Consider the following 21,387-nt stretch of genomic DNA (forward strand, 5'->3'; position numbering starts at 1 on the left):
CCCTGTGCTATACAGTAAGACCTTGCTGTTTTCCCATTTTATATGTAACAGTTGTATCTGAAAGCATTTTTAAATGTTGGAATTAAGCTTAGCCATAGTTTGCATAAAAGCCTCAGAAGCGTGGAACACCTCATGCAAAGGAACCTAATTTCTTTAAATAAAGAAGAAATCAGAATAGAAGCATAAATTACAATGTGTCAGGCAGTGCTGTATCTATAATTAGCCCAGGTATTAAATGTCTTTCTTAAGATAAAAATACACAGATTCTTAAGTCATTTAAACTAACCATCTGTTTGCTTAGTACTTATTATAGTTCTCCAGATTTTGTACAATTATTGGTGTTAGTATTATCTTTCAGAAGATTATATTACTTTTGACTACAAGGCGGAAAATAACTAATTTAAGAAGCATCTATCTAGTGTGTATTATGTGCAATAAATTGTCTGGTGGGACTTCCCTGGTGGTGCAGTGGTTAAGAATCTGCATGCCAATGCAGGGGACATGGGTTCAATCCCTGGTCCAGGAAGATACCAAATGCCACAGAGCAACTTAGCCCGTGCGCCACAAATAATGAGCCTGAGCGCCACAACTACTGAAGCCCGTGTACCCTAGAGCCTGCGTGCTGCAACTACTGAGACCATGTGCCACAACTACTGAAGCCCGCGTGCCTAGAGCCCATGCTCCGCAACAAAAGAAGCCACCACAATGAGAAGCCTGCGCACCGCAACAAAGAGTAGCCTCCGCTCGCTGCAACTAGAGGAAGTCTGCGTGCAGCAATGAAGACCCAATGCAGCCAAAATAAATACTTAAAATTAAAAAAATAAATTGTCTAGGAATAATATACTTAAAATGAGGTTAATTTTGTCCTAACTTTAAAGTCCTTAAAGATTTGCCGCTAGGATAGCAAAGATGTCAAAGCTTTAGAATGATGTAAAAATGGCCAACTGTCCTCGCTGGCTTTGTAAAGACTTGGAAATCTTTTTTTGTTGCTGTTGTTAATGATGTAAGAGAATTTCTAAATGGATTTGGGAAAAACGAGAGGCAAAGAAGTAGAGAAGAAAAGCAAGGCAAGCTTATTGAATGTCTATTATATACCAGGCATTGAATTACGTGTTTTCACAAATGTTATCTCCTTTAATCCTTCCATCAGCAGTTTGATGTAATTATAATTGCTCCATTTTATAGCTGTGGACACTTGGATTTAGCAAGGTTAAGTGATTTGGGCAAAGGGCTGATAAGTGGCCCCAATGGGATTCAGATGTTTCAGATATTGAAGTCTATTCTTTTTACATAAACCGAGATAAGCTACATGACTTCTTTTAATGCTCTCCAGTCCCAGGATTCTATAATGAAGTTTGACATACAGCTACTGGTCTAGAAAAATGATGTACATCATTTAACAGCAGTAAGAACACTGGGTTAATGCTCTTTCTGGTGAAAGTCAGTTAAGACATACGATTTGTCCTGTGCTCTAGCCCTACCAGGCTACTACTCTGCCATGTGGTAGTCACTCTGAAATGTCATTTGAATGAATGAGTCCCAGAACTTCGATTCCTCTGTGCCTTTATTTATGCCAGCATCCCTTCTCTTATGTTTATTTTCTTGTGAAATCCCCTTTTACATTAAGGTTACAGATTCAAAGTCCAATTCAACCACTGTTTCTTCAAGGAAGACATTTGAAAGTCCCTACACAAAATAACCCATTTCTCCCCTTTGGTTTACTTCTGTGCAAGGCGATTCTTGATGATTTCCAATGATCCCTGCTTCCTGATATGTTTGCTGTTGTATAATCTCCTCCCTTTGCAAGTGTGCTGGACCCAGTGACTTGCTTCAAGGGAACAGAATAGAGCAGAAGTGGTGGGATGTCATTTCTGAGATTAGGTTACAAAAATATTGTGCCTTCCATCTTGCTAGCCAACTCTCACTGTTTCTGTCAGACCCCTAGCTCCAGGGGAAGCAGACTGCTATGTTATGAGTAGTCCTATGGAGAGAGGAACACAGGATGGAACTGATGTCTTCAATCACTGGCCCAAGAGGACCTGAGACCCTCAGTTCTATGGCCCATAAGTCACAAACACGTGAGTAAACTTTTTTTCTCCCCAGTTAAGCCTTGATACAACTACAGCTCCAGCCAATGCCTTGATATCAGGCTTTTGAGAGCCCTTGAGCCAGAGGAGGCAGCTAAGCCATGCCTGGATTCCTGATTCACAGAAATTATGAGATAATAAATGTTTGCATTTGTGAGCCACTAAATTTGGGGGTAACTTGTTCCATAAAAATAAATAACCAGTATAATCTTTATTTTAGTACTTACCATAATCTGACTTGCCTGATATTATTAGAGTCTTTCTTAAGATTTAAAGGATTTGACTCACATGGGCAGAAATTTTTTCTGGCCCACACTAAATATCCAGTATCTAGCACACAGCAAGGGGTAAGTGATACCATCCCTGCCCTAGAATCACATGCCTAGAATACTGAAACATAGGAAATGTTTACTGAGTAAAAACAAATCAGATTAGTTACAACAGAGTTTGTTCAATATGATACTATTATATACAATGTGTGTATATAAATAATAGATTATATTTATACTTATATACAATATACACATATATAATATGAACATATTGTATATATGTACATAAATATACACATGAATATGTGTATACATACACTATAGATACGTATATTCATACGTATCCATACACATATAATAGTACTAGCAAAGCATATACCAAAATAGTACAATATCCGAATGGTGTAATTATACGTGTATTATTTTTTTCTTTGCATTTTTGTAGTTCTCAAATTTGGGGGTTGAATACATACCACTTTTAGGAAAAAATCAATATTTGCAAATTAAGACTAGATGAGACCAGCCTCAGCCTGGCAGCAAGGGCTAGAGTTCTGTGGGTGGAAGACATTACCATGCCCAACTCAAAGCCTGTCTGACATGAAAGACTCACTGTGCTGGGTAGGCGGCCCAAGGACTGCCAGGCAGAGGGATGCAGATGTTGCTGCTTATCACACAGGACACCCTAACAACAGGCTGCTTGTACTTTTAGTCCATGTAATTTGGGTTTATGTGTCCCTCTACCTTGAAGGACTTTTTTCCCCCATATCTCTATAACTGTAATGCTAGCAAAAGTTAAGGAGTGAATAAACACCCTAACATGTATGTCTGTTTTGGGGCAAATTCAACACTCATTCAGGATACAGAGGTGCCTCTAATTCAATCACAGTGTATGTTATGTATTTATTTTCTTTCCCACCTTATCTCTCTGGAATCTGATCCTTTTTCTTTATAACGTGTGCTCTAAAGACAATTTTTCTCTTATCTTCTAAGATCCCAAATATTTAAGTGGATTCCTTGAGGTATCAACAGCCATTGCAAATCCTGAATATTCTAGGAAAGGGTAGCATGCAATCAAATCTCTGATTTATTAAATAAAAGAAAAAAGGACGCAATAGATAAATAAGGAATAAATTCAGTAATTTTTTAGAAAGACAAGAAAGATCTTTTAATATGCTACCATACAGTGTTCTACAGAATTTTATGTTATTTGATGCCTTTTTCACTGATGGAAAGCTATATATGTTGGAACTATTATTATAAATTCTGATGCCTAGTATGCAAATAGTTTCCTCGTTTGTACCTAAAGAGCCTTGTGAACATATAACTAGATTAGAATAAAATTGCATTAATGGTAGTAATACAGGTCATTTAATTATGGCTTCTGTAAATAGCATATACAAGATCTGTTCTGAATTGTTAGGGCTGAACTTCCTTCCATGGACATATCCATTCATTTAATGGATATTCTGGGAATGACAACCATGTGCAGAGTACTACTCTAAAACCCTGGAGATCCCTCAGTGAACAAGATGAAGCTCCTCCCAACATGGGGCTCACATTCTGATGAGAGAAGACAGACAGCACTCAAGTCAAAAATATTACATGAGCTAGGAACAGATGTTTTGTAGAAACAAAATCGGGAATCAAGGTAAAAAGGATTCAACAATGGGCTATACATTAGCTGGGTGAGTTGGAGAAGGTCTCTTTGCAAAGATGTGGAGCTGAGACCTGTTTGATGTGGAGGAACCAATGATGCCAAGATCTCAGACAAGGAATCCAAGGCAGACACACCAGCATGTGCAACAACCCTATTTAAGGAATGACTTTGGGGTATCTGAAGGGTTGAAAGAAGGCTCTTATATTTGAACTTAGTGGAGAGGTAACAAGTTGAAGACAATGAGGTCATGGTGGGGGTGTGTGTGTGGCACGACTGTTTATATAGATGACTGTAGAGGCCACGATAAGATGCTTGGATGTTGTCTTAATAGCAGGAGGGATTCATCAGGGAGAGTATCAAAGAAAAGAATATCATAGTCTTACTTAGGCTTTAGGAAGATATCCCAGCTGTTATACAGAAAAAAGGACTATTGGAGGATGAGAATGGAGATAAGGCATCCACTTAGGAAAGTGTTATGCTCTAATTACAAAATGTTTGTATTACATTGAATTACATGTGCTTGAATTACGAGTAAAAACTAAAATGCATACTGATATTCCTTGCCCGCAAATGTTCACATGATATTTTTAGTTATATTTTCTTTGTTCGTATTTTGACTTTCACTGTTGACTAATAGTACTTACAGAGAATGTTCATATATCCTCATAGAACAGAATTCCCCAGGAGAGGAGTGTAAAAAATGAAGCACTTCATTCCCACCAATATATATTGGAACAAGCTGAGGACAGATAAGCCAGCGGACTTAGTCAGGGGCACTTTCTGGAACCAGTTACAATGAGCGACTGGGACTGGAACGCAGGGCTCCTGACTCCCAGCCTAACGATCCCTCCAAATACTGTCCTGTTTTATCTATAATTAGAAAGAGCTCAGAGGCTCTTTCTAAATAAAACAATATCTGATCCTAACCTTTCCACGATATTATGTTTCCATCTGTTCTTCTTGACAATTATAGATCTTGAAATATTTCCTGTGGCTTAGAACATCTTCCCAGAATTCGGGTTTCAGGTTTCTTTGGCAACTTTTTCTCCTGATTAAGTGAGAGCTGGACAAATTCAGAAGCCCAATTTTAAGAATAAAAAGGGAGTCTCATAGGTTTCCAAATCACTTGGCAAACAGAACCTTTGTCTTCAGCAGTGGTACATCTGTGCTCTTCGGATAGATGAATTTTCCCTGGACACCACTAACTACTTCACCAAAAAGTGGTGCTTCCTGAAATTCCACTCCCTGGAACCCACCTCCCTTCTGAAGAAATATCACCATCCCACCTCCTTGATCCTCTTGTAATCTCTACCATTCCACACCCCCTCCTTAACAAAGGGCTTCCTACATTATAGGAAGCAGCTACCTGATTTAACACAAGGCAGGCACAAGCAACAGCAGTGAAGTTCCTACGGGAAATATAAATATTTTTCCAAAGGTCTTAATCGAGGTGTGCCAGAATTAATGCCTCCTCATACAGGTGAACATTCTCTGAGAGAAAGAGTAACAGCAGATGATACCTCAGCATGTCAGCAAGTATCACAGGCATTTAAGGAAGAATTTTGCTATTTCCGAGAAGGTGGAAAGGGCTCATACATGAGTATATGTGTTTAGAAATCCAAGAAGATGGCTGGACCAAAAATATCTATAGAAAAACAGTGGAATTCAATTACAGGCTGAAGTTTAGTCCTTAGTACATTTTTTGGGAACACTGGAAAGGGAAGAACAGACCCAGGTTATAATATGAGGGCCTATTTATCAGAATAGATGGTATAGACTCGGTTTGGGGAATGAGACAAAAGCCCGGCTATATAAATAGGGATGTTGAGCTAAAATGTTGACACTCAATCCCTTCCATACAGAGTCAGGATTGGTCCTAGAATTGGGACAAGAATGGTTGAGATGGGAATGATACAGTGTAGGAAAATCTGAGAGGTCTCTCGTTAACATAAGAACTGATCAGCTTTCAAAAAGACACTCTAGTTGCAAATAATAGTTGCCGTTATAATAGCATTTTACATTCAACAAGTGAGGTGACTACTGAAAATGAAATGGTTATAAATCTTTTTGCAAATGGATAATAGCCCTCATTGCAGTCTATCCACATTCATTAGTTCTTCTATGAAAATATGTTCACTAAAATCCAGTCTGAAAATAGGGAATATTTATTAGATTTGAATTTATTTGTTAGATTAGTTAAGGTAATATAAAATAATAGTCACAAAGGTGACTATTCGAGGCTTAAGGCTTGGGACTGAGGATTCAGAAGACTAGCACTCCACTAATTTTTAGCTCTAAGCTGAGCAAGTCACTTAACTATATCCAGGTTTTATTTCTTCATCTTTAAGATGTTAAAGAGAATGATGAGATTTCCAGAGTTCTTCGTGCAGTGATATTTTATATAACTATGGACCTACAAAGACAGAATCCACAGGTGTTTTCTAGATCATGAGGATTTTCTTTAATGTTCTCTACCTTTTTTTTTTTTTTTTTTTTTTTTTTTTTTGCGGTACACGGGCCTCTCACTGCTGTGGCCTCTCCCGTTGCGGAGCACAGGCTCCGGACGCGCAGGCTCAGCGGCCATGGCTCACGGGCCCAGCTGCTCCGCGGCATGTGGGATCTTCCCGGACCGGGGCACGAACCCGTGTCCCCTGCAGCGGCAGGCAGACTCTCAACCACTGCACCACCAGGGAAGCCCTATGTTCTCTATCTTTTTAAAAATGCTTTAGCTTTATTTGTTCCACCATTATAGAGCCTCTGACCATAGGATAGTAATTGCTATTCTCTACAGCTTCTAGAAATAGTCATGCCTCCATGACTTTGCATATGCTCTTCCCTTGGCCTAACAAGTCTGTCCTCACTCCATCAGTCTTAGAAAATACCTGTTTCTTCTTTCAGACTCAGCTCCAGCATTGACTCCACAAAAAAACCTTTTCAGACATTTGTTCCACTCAGGGTTGAGTTCAATGCCCCTCTTCTGATTTCCCCACAAATCCTAAACCATCCAGATCATAGTAAATTCAGTAAATAACTGCTTTGGTTGTCCATTTACCTAACACACTAGGAGACTTAGCCCAGGCCATGACATATGGAAGGTTTGCAATAAACGGTTTGACAGAGGACAAATTGCTACACACTAGTTATGTTACTGGGGCAAGAGAGACCCTCTTTAAGCTTCAGTTTTCTCCTTTGTATAATGGAACCATACAGTCATTGGGGTGTTGCAAGAATTAACTGTGACAATGGACATGTATGTAAACTATTTGGTACAAAGTCAGTACATTATAAATGCTCAGTGAAGAGCGACTGCAGCTAATGGTTAGGTTTCCTAATGATCCTATCTGAATTCATGAGATTAGGCTACTGTGTTAATGTATCTCAGTAATTTACTAACACGGCAATGTGTACAGCCGAAAACAGAGAGTAACTGAGTGTGAGAAACTACGTGTGCGATATAAAACATGAAATATCTTTTTTGCACTTGAACTATGTTGAAAAAAAAAATTACTCTCTCCAGTGAAGTAAGTGTAGTTCAACTGATTCCACTGTACCTGTCTCAGATGACAATTCCCTCCATCTTTATCTATCCAAATAAAAGCTTTTTTATTTACTTTCAATACAGGGGATAACCCGAAAGCAGACCAAATCTCTCCCTGACTGCAGTTGTTGGGAACTATTGGCAAGCCAGAGTAATGAAGTCAGGGTTTAAAACAGTATGAAATGGACCCTAAAACCCTGACATAAAAAGCAGGCATAACAGTCACTCATGTGTCATAAGTTTATTTGATTATCATGTTGCTCAGAGAGACAATGTTTCTGGATCCATCTAGAGGTGATATCAGGAAGCAATGTGACCTGAGGGGAGGCAGCTGTCAGGCCCTCCTCTAAGTGTCAGAGCCAGGGACAAGCACACAAATGCAAACCCAAACGCCATATGAATGAATATCTGAAAATTATAAATCAAGCTAACCATCTGTGAAATAAAAAGTGTTCAAGCCTCCTATCTTGACAAGTGCCCCTTCATACTAGTGTAGAAGGCCAGGTTCAAATTTAGACTTCTTGGAAGTTTTGGAAATCAGGGCAGGAACCTGGGAAAAGGTGCAGGGAGTGTGGGGGGGAGCTGGGTCCAGCTGCTGGCTTTACCCTCCCCTTTCTCTTCACCTTGATCTCCTTCTCAGGCCACCAGGAAATGTGTGCACAGACGTTCAGATGCCCAGCTCGCTTACTCAAGTGCTTTCCACATCTTCCTCCCCAGGCTCCTGCGAACAGCTGCTCTCGGCCACATTTACAGGCAGGTGCATGCAGAGGGGTGAGGATGCCTGTGCTTGCCCCAGAAGGGTGCATGTCATCCTCAAGGTTCCTTGGTACCTGGAGCATTGGCTAGAAAGGAAGCATGATCTCTGTGTGGGCGCATCCTATTGGCTGCAAGGCTCCTCACGCCACGGGCTGGGGCCTGGTCAAAGGAGGATCAGAGAGTCTCCCTTAAAGGATGAGCCCAAGGCTGAAGCCCCTGCTGTCCATATTTCAGGGTAATGCAGTCAGCGCTTTTCAGCACATGGCATGAAAGTAAGAAAGCAAACACAATGCAGCTTAAGAAAATCTCAAGTTTCTAGCTCACCAGTGCATGTGTAAGTAAGAGAGAAAGAGAAAGAATATGAAATAAGTATTTGTCATAAGATGACCACCTGTCCAGGTTTTCCTGGGACTGAGGTATTTCTTGGGAACTGAAAATTTGAGTGCTAAAATTAGTAAAGTCCCCGGCAAACTGGGATGCATCCATCATTTTACTTTTACAATTGCAGGGCTCCAAAATTATCTTACTAGAAAATATTTGAGGCTGCAGAAAGGGCATGTAACTAGATATAAAAATATTTAATTTCTAGTCTGAAGTTTACTACTAATTAGCTGTGTGAATTTAAGCCTCTCAATTTGGGTTTCATCTATAAAATAAAGAATTTGGTTCCCTGCAAGATTTAAGGTTGAATACTACATAAATGTGTTGACAGGACAGTCCTTATGTGGAAGCCAGAATTTTTTTTCCATCAGTGGCACACAATAGCAATCATAAGGATGATACATTTCTAGGAATAAGAAAATATTTGTAAGCTATACCACTCTCACAAGCCCTACATGGAAGAACCTTCACACAGCAGTGGGTTGGATAATGTAGATGGACACATTGCTGATGTGGCTGGGATCGGATAGAATTATATCACGTACAAAATAGCTAACACTGAAGACAAATCACAGCTTCCCTGGCCACATTCTCATTTTCTTTTATCTTCTTCCAGTTTATTTTCCTGCTTCTGATGGGTAAAGCAAATGACCACAGAAATCTGAACCTGGGAATGTGTCTGTTGTTTTAATTTCATAAAGGAAAAGTGTAGGTGAAGCCAAAGGTCTTTACTAGAGGGATGAAGGAGAATAAAACACCTGTATGGATTACCAACTGCTCTCCTGGACTGAGGCTTATTAACCGGTAAAGCTTTGATCTTGAGGACAGCAGGTTTCAACACCTTACATTTTATTTCCAAATCATGGAACCAAGTTGACAGATGTGTCCAACATTCTAAGTGTGGAATCAGGATCTTCAGTCATTGTCTTACTCTTATGACTGAAATGTGTGCTCCTAGACCAGTTCTTTGTTCTAATTTTTGGTCTGGACCCTTAGCCTTGAGTATTGCACTTTCTTTGGTATGAAGTCTGTATCCCTTAATGACTACACAGGCTTCAAGGGAGCTTAGAGATACTAACTAATTGATCCCAGGCAGGGATATCATACATCTCACCGCATCCTCTGAATCTGCCAAAGGCAGCTTTTATGACAGCTCAACTTTCTGAAGAAGAAAGGTGCAAGGAATTTTAAAGTATAATAATTCTACACCACCACCCAGTCCTTAACCTGACTTACTCCTTCCCTTACTTTGGTAGAATTCTTGTTCCCTTTTTTGGTCTTCTTAATGCACTTAGCATATAACCTTAATCAGGAAAATAATCACATTGTGTTATAATTATTTGTTCCTCTGTTAAACTCCTTTGTGAGAAGGAGACAAGATTTCCTAGAGCGGAAGTCGTGCCTTTGTGGGTTTCACACCTAGTTCTGTATTTGATATCTGGTAAGTGCTCATTAAATGTTTCTGAAATCAATAAATGAGTGAATAAGTAAATAACTATAATTGAGTCTTTGAGGCTATCACCATGGTACATTAACTCTGTTTTCAGAGGTTGGGGATTTCCCCACAAATGACCTCTAATGCCAGATTAAATTCTGTAATGTAAACATGAGTGGATTTAGTTTTTCTATCCTTAAAATGGTAAGATATTACAGAAAATCAGAGACAGATGAACACTGAGTGAGTCTGTATCACACTGTGGCCTAGAGTATGCACTTCTGACACTAAGATAGAGGGGTATTAAGACTTTTAGAATAAGGGCACTCCAAAGCTAACATTTGCAAACTAAAGCTAAGAAAGCCAACTCCTACCTGAACTAAAGGAAAAGAAAGAAAGAAAGGGTATGGAAAACCATGCTCGCTAGTCCCTGTCCTACAAGAACCTCTGTACTGCCCCATAAAGTCACAGTGCAGATGGAGGGGAAGTGCTCTATTCTCAGACCACTCATATAGGTTACACTATAAACAGAGAATTCGGAAAGGGAAATGGTCACTATTAGTAATTATGTCAATATAACAGGGATAAGCCAGGACTTTCCCAGGCAAACCTGGACACACAGTTACCCTGTAATCTTCTACAGCTCTTCATTTTATACCAGTAGTTTGGTACCGGTACAGGGTGAGGAGAGTGAAAGAAGAGAGGTAATTTTGCCCCTTAGGTGACATTTGACTAGATTTAGAGACAGTTTTGGTTGTTGCAGCTGGGGAGTTATTTGATTTGTATTGATATCAAATAAGTAAAGACCAGAGATGTTGCTAAACATCCTACAATGTACAGCACAGCTCCTCAGAAAGAAAAAGAAAAAAAAGAACTTATAAGGCTCGAAATGGTAGTCGCACTACTTTTGAGAGACCCTGTTCTACATCTTCTAAAGCTCTCCAAAATGTTTAAACTGCATAATCATTTATTTCCTTCCTTCCTAGTTAAGGATTTGGCTTTCTGTAATTTGTATCTCTCAACCCATCTCTCTGTCCCATGTCTGAACTTGCTTCCCAAATGTGGCTACAGGAAATATGGTAAGCAGGTAAGATCTAAAACAGTGGGAAAACTTTACATACATGTGGCAAAGTATTTTTGATCAGGAAATATACCTGAGCAATGGGAAGTCTTTTAAAATGTCAGTTGTATTCTAAAATTCTACATCTCCTTACTTTTATTAAACCCAACTTCAGGTATTTATTGCCCAAATATTGAGGATACGTTCGTAAGGAATAATATTACAATAATAATTTTTTAGTCATAAGATGACTTACTTCTCATTTTTCTACCCAAATACCATACACGCGCATGTGCGTGCTCTCACACACACAGAAACACACACATCAATCTCTCCCCACTCTCTCTTTCTCACTCATATACACACACAAACACACACACAAATACACATCAAAAGAATGAAAAAGATTAGAAATAAAATCCCATTTGTGGTGGAGAGATTAACTAAGACACACCCCCACTGAAAAGACTTTCAACTCATACTTTTAAAGTGACTTTGAGAGACGGGAACAATGTTAATAGTATGCATGGCAGCACAGATCCACACTTTCTGTAGGTACTTTACAAATATTACAAACTAATCAATAAACTCTACAAAGTGCAAGTTTAATTAGAGCTGTTTTAATTAGAGACGTTTGTTCTGTTCATTGTGAATAACCGGCACCTGGAAGAAAACCATGATCATGGTTGGCACGTGGCATGTATTTGTTAGTGTTGTTTTTCTTGTTTACTGCAGACCTATCAGACAGAAAAAGTTCCTTATCATAGAAATACCTAAAATAAATATGATAGTTTTGAAGTCATTGATTTGGTTAGACTAGAATGGATTAGATAATAGAAATACAGTAAATATTCTAGGCAAGCATTAAAGTTAGGGTTATGGAAATGTATAGAACTTAAATAACAACAACCTACAGTGGTCTTTCTATAGTTCTTCTTTTTTAACAGTTTTGATAAGATATAATAATATACCATAACATTCACCCATTGTAAGTGTAAAAATCTTATGATTTTTAGTAAATGTCTAGAGTTGTGCAATTATCACCACAATTCAATTTTAGAACATTTCCACCACTCCAAAATGTTGTCTGGTGCCTATTTCCAGTTAATCCCTGCTCACTCCTGTCAACCACTGTCTATATTTATTATGTGTTTGGACAAGCTGACTCTCCAAGCCAAGAAGGAGTGACCCTCCAAAGGAAAGCATTCCCCCAAAGAATACAGTGTACATCACTGCCTTCTGCTCCTTTTGCTTTCTGCCCCAAGTTTATGTCAATCACAGTAACTCACCTGAGATTGGCAGAAATAGGGTTGAGGACAGGATGTAGAGATACTTGAAACCATGCCCAAGACTAAGGGAAAAGAAAGTGACAGGGCTGCTTTGCTCAAATGTGGTTTTCAGGTGTGAGTGTGTGTGTGTGTGTGTGTGTGTGTGTGTGTGTGTGTGTGTGTGTGTGTGTGTGTGTAGATAAAAGAATAGGAGAAAAAAAGTGGTACTGGCTTAAGGGAAATGAACCCTAAGATTGAAAGTGCACGGAACATAACAATACTCGAGGAATTAATAATAAAGCATTCTTGACATTAACCAATTTCTAAGATAACCAATTTCTAAGACTTTTCCATTTTACTGTCTAAATATTATTTTATCAATTTTCCTCCATCTCCACTTCTACCTTCATCCAGGGAACCCGGGGAACCGATATGCCTAGTCAGGATTATTGTCACAGGCTCCTAAATCCAGTTGCCTGAACTCTAAGACAGCTCCTGGTCCATCAGCTCTTTGCATAGAAAATGAGTAATAATGAGTAATATTTTTATGACTCCTCTTGACAATATCACCCTTCTCGAAGCAAGTCACTGTCTTCTGCTATCGTCTCATTGCCTTAAGTGTGCTGATCTGGTCCCTACTGATGATTGTGTCTTCATCCCTTGCATCTCTGCATCCTTATCTAATTCCTCTGTATTGACGTATTTTATTTTCTGACATATGAGTCGCGATTTGCTCTCCATATTTTATAATTTCTGAAAATCAGAGTGTTTACCATTGACTCTATAGTATTCCCCCACCCAATCTGATATTGAATGGATGATGTACTGATAGTGTTTTAAAATTAAGAAAATATAATACTTTCAATCTTCAAAATGTACCATGCTTTTTCCTATTCCCATTCTTTTCCAGCTGCTGTTCTCACTGGCTAAATACTTCCTGTAATCCGTTTCCACTGTTAACTCCTTTTCACTTTCCAGGATTCAGTCTAATTGTTTATTCCTTAAAGAGGTCTTTCTTGATGTGATCAAAGAGTGGGTGAGTAGACTTCGCACGTTTTATTCTGTTCACTTTGATCTATCCAGCCTCATTCCCATACTGACTCAGCAAATGACCAAAATACGTAATTGAACAAAACCAAGAATAATTCAGTTAAGCACAGTCCAGTTTACTAACTTGCAGAATTGTGAGCTAAATAAATGCTTATTTTTTTAAGCCAGTTGGTTTGGTGCAATTTATTGGACCGCAGAAGCTAACTGCTATAGCTCAAAGGTGAGAGGCACTATGTTATCTGGTAAGATTTCTTGTCCTGGGTGCTGGATTCAGTTGAACCCAGTGTTAACTGATGTTTAATATCTTCCCTCAAATAAAACACTGTGGCAGAAACGATTAGAACAGAGAATATACATACATATATATATATATATAATATATATATATAAAATCCCATTATATATATGTGTGTGTATAGATAGATAGATAGATAGATAGATATAAACTTATATATAACCTTTAATAGTTGTAAAAGGGTAAAATTCCATGTTTCAATCAAGGGATATTTACTACTTTTAATATCTTAATGGAACATAATTATAATCCCAATAAAACTACACTTTATTATCAAGATCACAGAATGAATAAGTGAAAGCACTAAAACTAAAATAAGACTAAGAATAGTTCTCTTTGCACAATACCATGGGATTGGTCGTTCATGTCATCTTCTTAATTAATAGTACCATTGAAAACATGGAGCTTCCTCAGAAGCCTATTAGTTCCAAGCAAGGATACCCTCTCCTACAATGGACAACTCAAGAAAGGTCTCCTCTGAGAGAAAGACAAATACTGCATGCTGTCACTTACAGGTGAAATCTTAAAAGCCACACTCATAGAAACAGAGAGTAGAATGGTGATTACCAGGGGCTAGGTTGCAAACTTCCAGTTATAAGACAGGTTCTGGGGATTGAATGCATAGGTCGGTGATTACAATTAATGACACTGAAAGTTGCTGAGAGAGATCTTACATATAAGATCTTACTCATCACATATAAGAAATGTTAATTATGTGATGTGGTGGAGTTGTTACCTAATGCTATGGTAGCAACCATTTTGCAATATACATGGATCAAATCACCTTAAACTTACACAGTATTATATGGAAGTTATTCCTCAGCAAAACTGGGAGAAAAAAATAAAGGTCTGCTAAGGGTCAGCTCTTCTAAGGAGAAAAATATACTATTTTCTGGTTTTAGAGTTACAAGCATATAGGTGAATAGAAACTGTGTGCTCAATTTAATATTCTGACCTAAGTCCATCTTTTTTTTTCTAAGGAAAAAATGAAATATGAATCATGTAAATGTTTAGATAATCTTAATTATCTAAATAATAATTATCTAAGTGTTCTTGGGGTCATGGCCAAACCTCAGAACAGCAGATTACAAAACTGAAGTAGAAATTTAGCAACATATCTGGGCTTGGAATAATCTCTTCTTTATTCATGGATGAAATTACTAAAAGTTTCTTTTTTTTAATTAAGCAAGAAAACCCTAAGAGTAACCTAAATTTAGTACGACCACTTTCCCATGCTACTCTCCCATTTTTCTGAAAGACCAAGAAGGGGTGGGGGAAAAGAAACCATATAAAACATTTACAACCCTCTGAATTTTACCAGCTGTCCTCTGAGAATGAAATATACACTGTCTTCTCCTGAATGTATGTCTGAAGTTTCCCATTCTCAAAATAAATCAGCCGTAATCTTTATCATCCCCGTTTTGTAAGTATCCAAAACCAAAAATAAATAAATACTCCAACCTTCTTCATAGAATAACTTGGTGGCATGTTTCATTTTTACAATGAAATGCAGATGTAGGTTCCCCATTAAAAGGCAAATCCTCCATTTTCAAATCTTGAATAGCTCAGTACTTCAAAAAGAATTGCTGCTGATGAAATTTATGGCATTGATAAGAGTCCAATTCAAAAATCTTAACTTGGATAAACAGGATTTTCATTGGAGGAATTGGATAGATGGGCATTCACTTTAAACCCTTGCCTCTCAGTATTTTGTTCTGAAGTAGTTAAACAAGTTTTGATAGCTACTTTGGGCTGGGTAATACTGCTTCTTTTTGTTAAATGAACTATTTCAGGTGTATTATTGCCACTTAAATATGAGCTTGTACTCCCAGATATTGAGCCAGTGAATAATTGTGCAAGCAAGCAATATTGATATTTTTCTAAACTGTTTATCTCCTTCATGCATCAAGCCTGGTCTTTTTGTTTTTCGTTCCTTTGAATCCTTTCCCTTTTCTGCTTTCTAAAACCATTATCTTTGTGGCATAGCAAATGGGTTTTGGTAAGTCTAAACTGGCTAATTACACTAGCAGAAAATTGCCCCATCAAATGTCAATGTGTTTAACTATGGAAACTTCAGTGAAAACTATAACTCAGTGCAAATTCTGCAGTATATTATTTTCTATAAAATTGGAGTTTTCTTTTGTAAAGTTAATGATGAAATCACCTTTGGTGCACTGGACAATACTGTTTCTTTAGAAATGCTTCTAATAATATTGGTGATTTTTTTAAAATGGACTTGTCTTCAAACACTAGCCATCAGCTGAGTTGACTCTATTTTAAACCTAGCTTATGTTCTTAGCAGTGTTGGAACTTATTCTTTTATTTGTGTTTGTTTTGTTCTGTTATGTTTTTGTTTAACAGTAATTTATGTTAGTTCTGTTTGTTTTTATCTTCTAACAATGGTATGTTGCCTTGCCACCTTCCAGTAAAATCACCTGAAAAAGACTGCTTAAATATCGAAAAGAAGAATAAAATTGTATGTGTGAAATATTGAAGTTTCGGGAAATTTTATGTATAGTCAGGAATGAGAAGAAAATAAATCCAGTTATATCACAATGGGGAAAGTCTCAGAAAAATCAGAACCCATCAATTCTACGGGTTATTATTTAGCCACAAGAAAGGATAAAGTTTAAGACTATGTAGCTAGACAGGAAATAGTTGTAGGAAATGTAAAGTTAAAACAATAGGGGTGTGTATTCTAGTGTTTGTACAGTGTAAAACTATCCACTGCTGATCCTTAGATACAGAAAGGCAATATGGAAAATAACAATTTAAGATTTAAAAATTCTGTTCCACTTTCAAACTGTGATTTTTAATTAATTTCACAATTGCAAAATTACAATGCCAGATTTATCGGTGAACTAGTTGCTATACCTGTGTTTCGAACAACAGATAGTATAAAACAATGACTCTGCTGTACTTAAAAATGTTTAATTTTACAGGAAAAAAAAATGAACTCTCTACTCAGTCACAGACAGGCTCAAACCAGTCATAGCATTTTTCCTTTTTAAAATAGTGCTTGGAGAGCTGAACTTTCTTCTCCTTGTACCTAATTTTCCCCCTTGTTCAGGTTCATATCTTCTCCTTCACTCAACGTTTCCCGTTCTATAAATTCCTGTCTCAAGTTACCACACGGAGGATCATTTTAAATGCCCATTCTGTGACCTTCCGGGATTCCTACCTGTGCCGTCTCTGACAGTTTAACCATCAATCTCCTCTTACTCTTTAGTTTTACCTGTTCGACTCTAACCTATACCATAGCCACTGTAACAACAGCAAATAAAAACCACCATGCAAGAGAAAGACTGCAGAAGAAAGGAAAAGAGTTTTACATTTGAACACCTTTAATGGAACCCCTTTCCTGCTTTTTGAACACGAGGCCCTGCATTTCATTTTACACTGAGCTCCACAAATTCCGTGGCTGGCCCTGTTATCCCAAATCATCTTTCTCATCTCTATGTCTTAAGCACACTATATATCCTTGCCTGAAAAATCCTACTCCTCATTTTTCTCATCAAAATTTCTACTTAGGGCTTCCCTGGTGGCGCAGTGGTTGAGAGTCCGCCTGCCGATGCAGGGGACACGGGTTCGTGCCCCGGTCCGGGAAGATCCCACATGCCGCGGAGCGGCTGGGCCCATGAGCCATGGCCGTTGGGCCTGCGTATCCGGAGCCTGTGCTCCACAACGGGAGAGGCCACAACAGTGAGAGGCCCACGTGCCGCAAAAAAAAAAAAAAAAAAAAAAATTTCTACTTACCCCAATTCTTATCCCACCGACTAATAATTCCTCCTGTGTCCTGGCCACTTGTACATTCACTTGGTATTTAGTAATCCTCTCTCTGCTTCCTCAGCATTCTGAACTTAGCTTTCTAACCAATCTCATCATACTATATCTTTGTAGTATATTTATTTTCCTTTCTCATTTAACTATGAATACATTGAAGTTAAGGTCAAACTTCAGTCCCACTTTTACTCAATGACGTCTAACAAATCACTATGCCATCAGGACAAATACAGAGAATACAATGCATGGTTTTCGAGGCAGGAAGGACAACTTGGACTTGTGGCGTGTGAATCTGCTCACTAGGAATACAGTGGAAGGCTAGGGACTGGTGCCCTATGCTGAAGTTAGTGACCAAACAAAATTTCTCAAGTCCCTCCAATTTGCCAAGGTTGCAAAGAGATCAGGGATGGAAGAAAGCAAGGTTAAAAGTCAACAATCACTTATTGAACACCTGTGTTGTGCCACTGTTCACAGCATTCAATGCAGAGCTTCATGGGGAGCAGGCTTTCTCAACCTTGGCATGGCCCTGCTGAAATTTTGGACCAGTTAGTTCTTTGTGGTGGCGGCAGTCTTGTGCCTCATAGGATGCTTGGCAGCATCACTGACCTCTACTCACTAGATGCCAGGAGAGCACTCCCCTAAGAAGTGACAATCAAAAATGTTTCCAGATATTTCCAGATGTCTTCTGGAGGGCAAAGCGGCCCCCATTTGAGAAGCACTGCTATGGAGGTCTATAGTTTTGAGGATAGTTTTTCCTCACCTCAGGCAGGAACTCTTGAGCCCACTGTCTCAAAAAGAGGATGCAGTAGGGTGAAAACTTAGAAACACCTTCTGGTTTTCCTGGATTTTGTTTCCAAAAACTTAAATCTCTGAATGCAGAAAGAATTTGTTGTTAGAGGGGAAATGCACTGGTCAAAAGCAAGGGAGAGAGAATCCAGGGGCATGGTTACAAGGTATTAGGCAGAAACATCGAGGAAGAAAAATTAGCCTTAAGTAAAACAGAGATTCCTATGGGCTGACGGGATGTAAGAGATGGGAATGGGAGGAGAGAGGTCTCTGGATGCTAGAGCAGGGGAACACTGTGTCCTAGCAGTGCAGGCAAGATCTCAGGACAGAGTGAGTACAGTTGAGCTTCGGCAGATAGGGCCGTGTAACCCCGGCAAATAAACAAATCGCAGAAGTAGCAGGGAGACTCGGATTTTGAAGGGTCTTAGTGTGGGTTGAGAATATGGGCATTTCAGCAGGTCCTTCTATGTCCTAAAATTGGAAAATTAGCTATCTCCATACACTCACATTATATTGCCAAAGCACCTCATATTATGCTAGAGTGGAGGGTCACCCCACTTTGGGGAAGGACATACAAGGAAGACTAAGGTAGACACACAGCGGCAAAATAGAATTTTCAGTGAGAAACTAACATTTATATATATATATATATATATATATATATATATATATATATATATGCACTTTAAGACATTGGGTGTTTTAACTACAATTGAATTTATAATCCCTTAGCTCACTTATGCTCTATATTCCAATCCCTTAGCTCACTTATGCTCCATATGTTTTATTGTGACCATTTTAAAGAGAAGTAAATTGAGTCTCTGCAAGTTTGAGTGATTTGTTCAAGGTTATTAACTTTCATCTAAATGACAAAATGTCATTGTGTCCCCTCTATGTGGCAGGCGCTTTTCTGGATGGGACCGCAATGATGAACCAACACAGATACAACCCTGGCCTTATGGAGCAATTAAACACTCACACAATCAACTGCAAATTGCAACTTTCAACTAACCCATGATGGGGGAATTTAATCTGGTGGGAGAGGGCAGAGAAGGTGCTCCTTAGGAAGGAATAAAGTGGAATGCTACCCAGGCGATGGTTCTCAACCATTTGAGGGCATCAGAATTGTGAGGAGGAATGGGTAAATCACAGAGTAGTGAGTTCCTCTCACAGTGTTTCTAAAGGACAGGTCTGGGGCTGACCTAAGAATCTGCATTATTAACAAATTCCCATATGATCAAGTACTGCTTATGTTGCTGGTCTGGGAACCACACTTTGGGAACCACTGAACATGACAAGCAGAGCAAAACATGTGGGAGGAATCAAAGCCCTTCTGTGCTCTTTCATCACCATACTAGAGAGCCCTGACTTTCTACACATGAAAAATATCCAAGTGAACATTCAGGTGCATGCATCTTCTTGAATTATGGTTTTCTCTGGGTATATGCCCAGTAGTGGGATTGCTGGGTCCAATGTTCATAGCAGCACTATTTACAATAGCCAGGACATGGAAGCAACCTAAGTGTCCATCAACAGAGGAATGGATAAAGAAGATGTGGCACCTATATACAATGGAATACTACTCAGCCATAAAAAAGAATGAAATTGGGTCATTTGTAGAGACGTGGATGGACTGACAGACTGTCATACAGAGGGAAGTAAGTCAGAAAGAGGAAAAACAAATATCGCATATTAATGCATATATGTGGAACCTAAGAAAATGGTATAGATAATCCTATTTGCAAAGCAGAAATAGAGACACAGAAGTAGAGAACAAATGTATGGATACCAAGGGCGGGGGGTGGTGGAAGGAACTGGGAGATTGGGATTGACATATATACATTACTATGTATCAAATAGATAACTAATGAGAACCTACTGTTTATCACAGGGACCTCTACTTAATGCACTGTGGTGACCTGAATGGGAAGGAAATCCAAATGGTAGGGGACATATGTATATGGAAGGCTGATTCATTTTGCTGTACAGTGGAAACTAATACAACATTGTAAAGCAACTTTACTTCAATAAAAATTAATTAAAAATAAAAATCTCCAAGTGAAATTGCAATGACTTGCCTTAATCACTCCTAGCAAATGGCAGATGGGGGACCAACTCCAAGATCTTGTAACTTCCAGCCTGGCAATCTCTTTCCTCCCAGTGGGTCAGGCCACTCTGCCATCTTCCACTCTGGGATTTATGGATCGCCTTCAAGATTGCCATCCAGAGAAAGGCAAACAGCAGCCCTGTTACCTAAAACATAGTGAGCCAGCTCTGCTCTTGTCTTTGGTTGAGAGAATGCTGACTATTTTAAGAAACACTTCAGGATGTTCTTCCTCTTCTCTGAGATGGAGGACTTAATCTTATTGAAAACACATTCCTTCTCTCAAGAGTGCCCCTGAACTAATACAGCAGAAACGCTGACTCCAGTGGGGCTTTCTGATGTGCCTTTGAAGAGGGTGAATTTACCAATCAATATAAATTACAATTTCTCAACTGGCAATTCAGCAAGTCAGGCACAGCTCTGCTGCTTGATTATTCACAGCCCGAACTTTCAGGACTGGAGCAGAGAGAAACCAGAGATGGAGACTCTGTGCAAATACATCAAACAAAGGAAGAAATTGTTTTAGATGGACTCAACATGGGAATGATTGTACGACCAGGAATGAAGTGTACATTTTTAAAAGCTACCTTGGCTTAAACAGGTTTTGAGAGAGCTAGCACACATTATGTTTTAGGGTATGGACTAATAACCTTTCATAGAAAGGAAAATCATTTATTTTTTTCTCTGTCTCTATGCTTTACATACTTTCTACAGGCACATACAGACACAATTTGTATGTATAGCACATACAATTATCAATTATACATATATATCTATACACACATGTATACACATGTGTATATAATGATATATAATAAACAGGGAGAAAACAAGCACAGACACAGAATGTGCAATGATGTTGGAAAAACTATGCTTTCCGGAGAGCCTAGATTTTAGCTCTTGCATTCAGTTACT

This window comes from Delphinus delphis, chromosome 8 (assembly GCF_949987515.2).
Source record: "Delphinus delphis chromosome 8, mDelDel1.2, whole genome shotgun sequence".
NCBI lineage: Eukaryota > Metazoa > Chordata > Mammalia > Artiodactyla > Delphinidae > Delphinus > Delphinus delphis.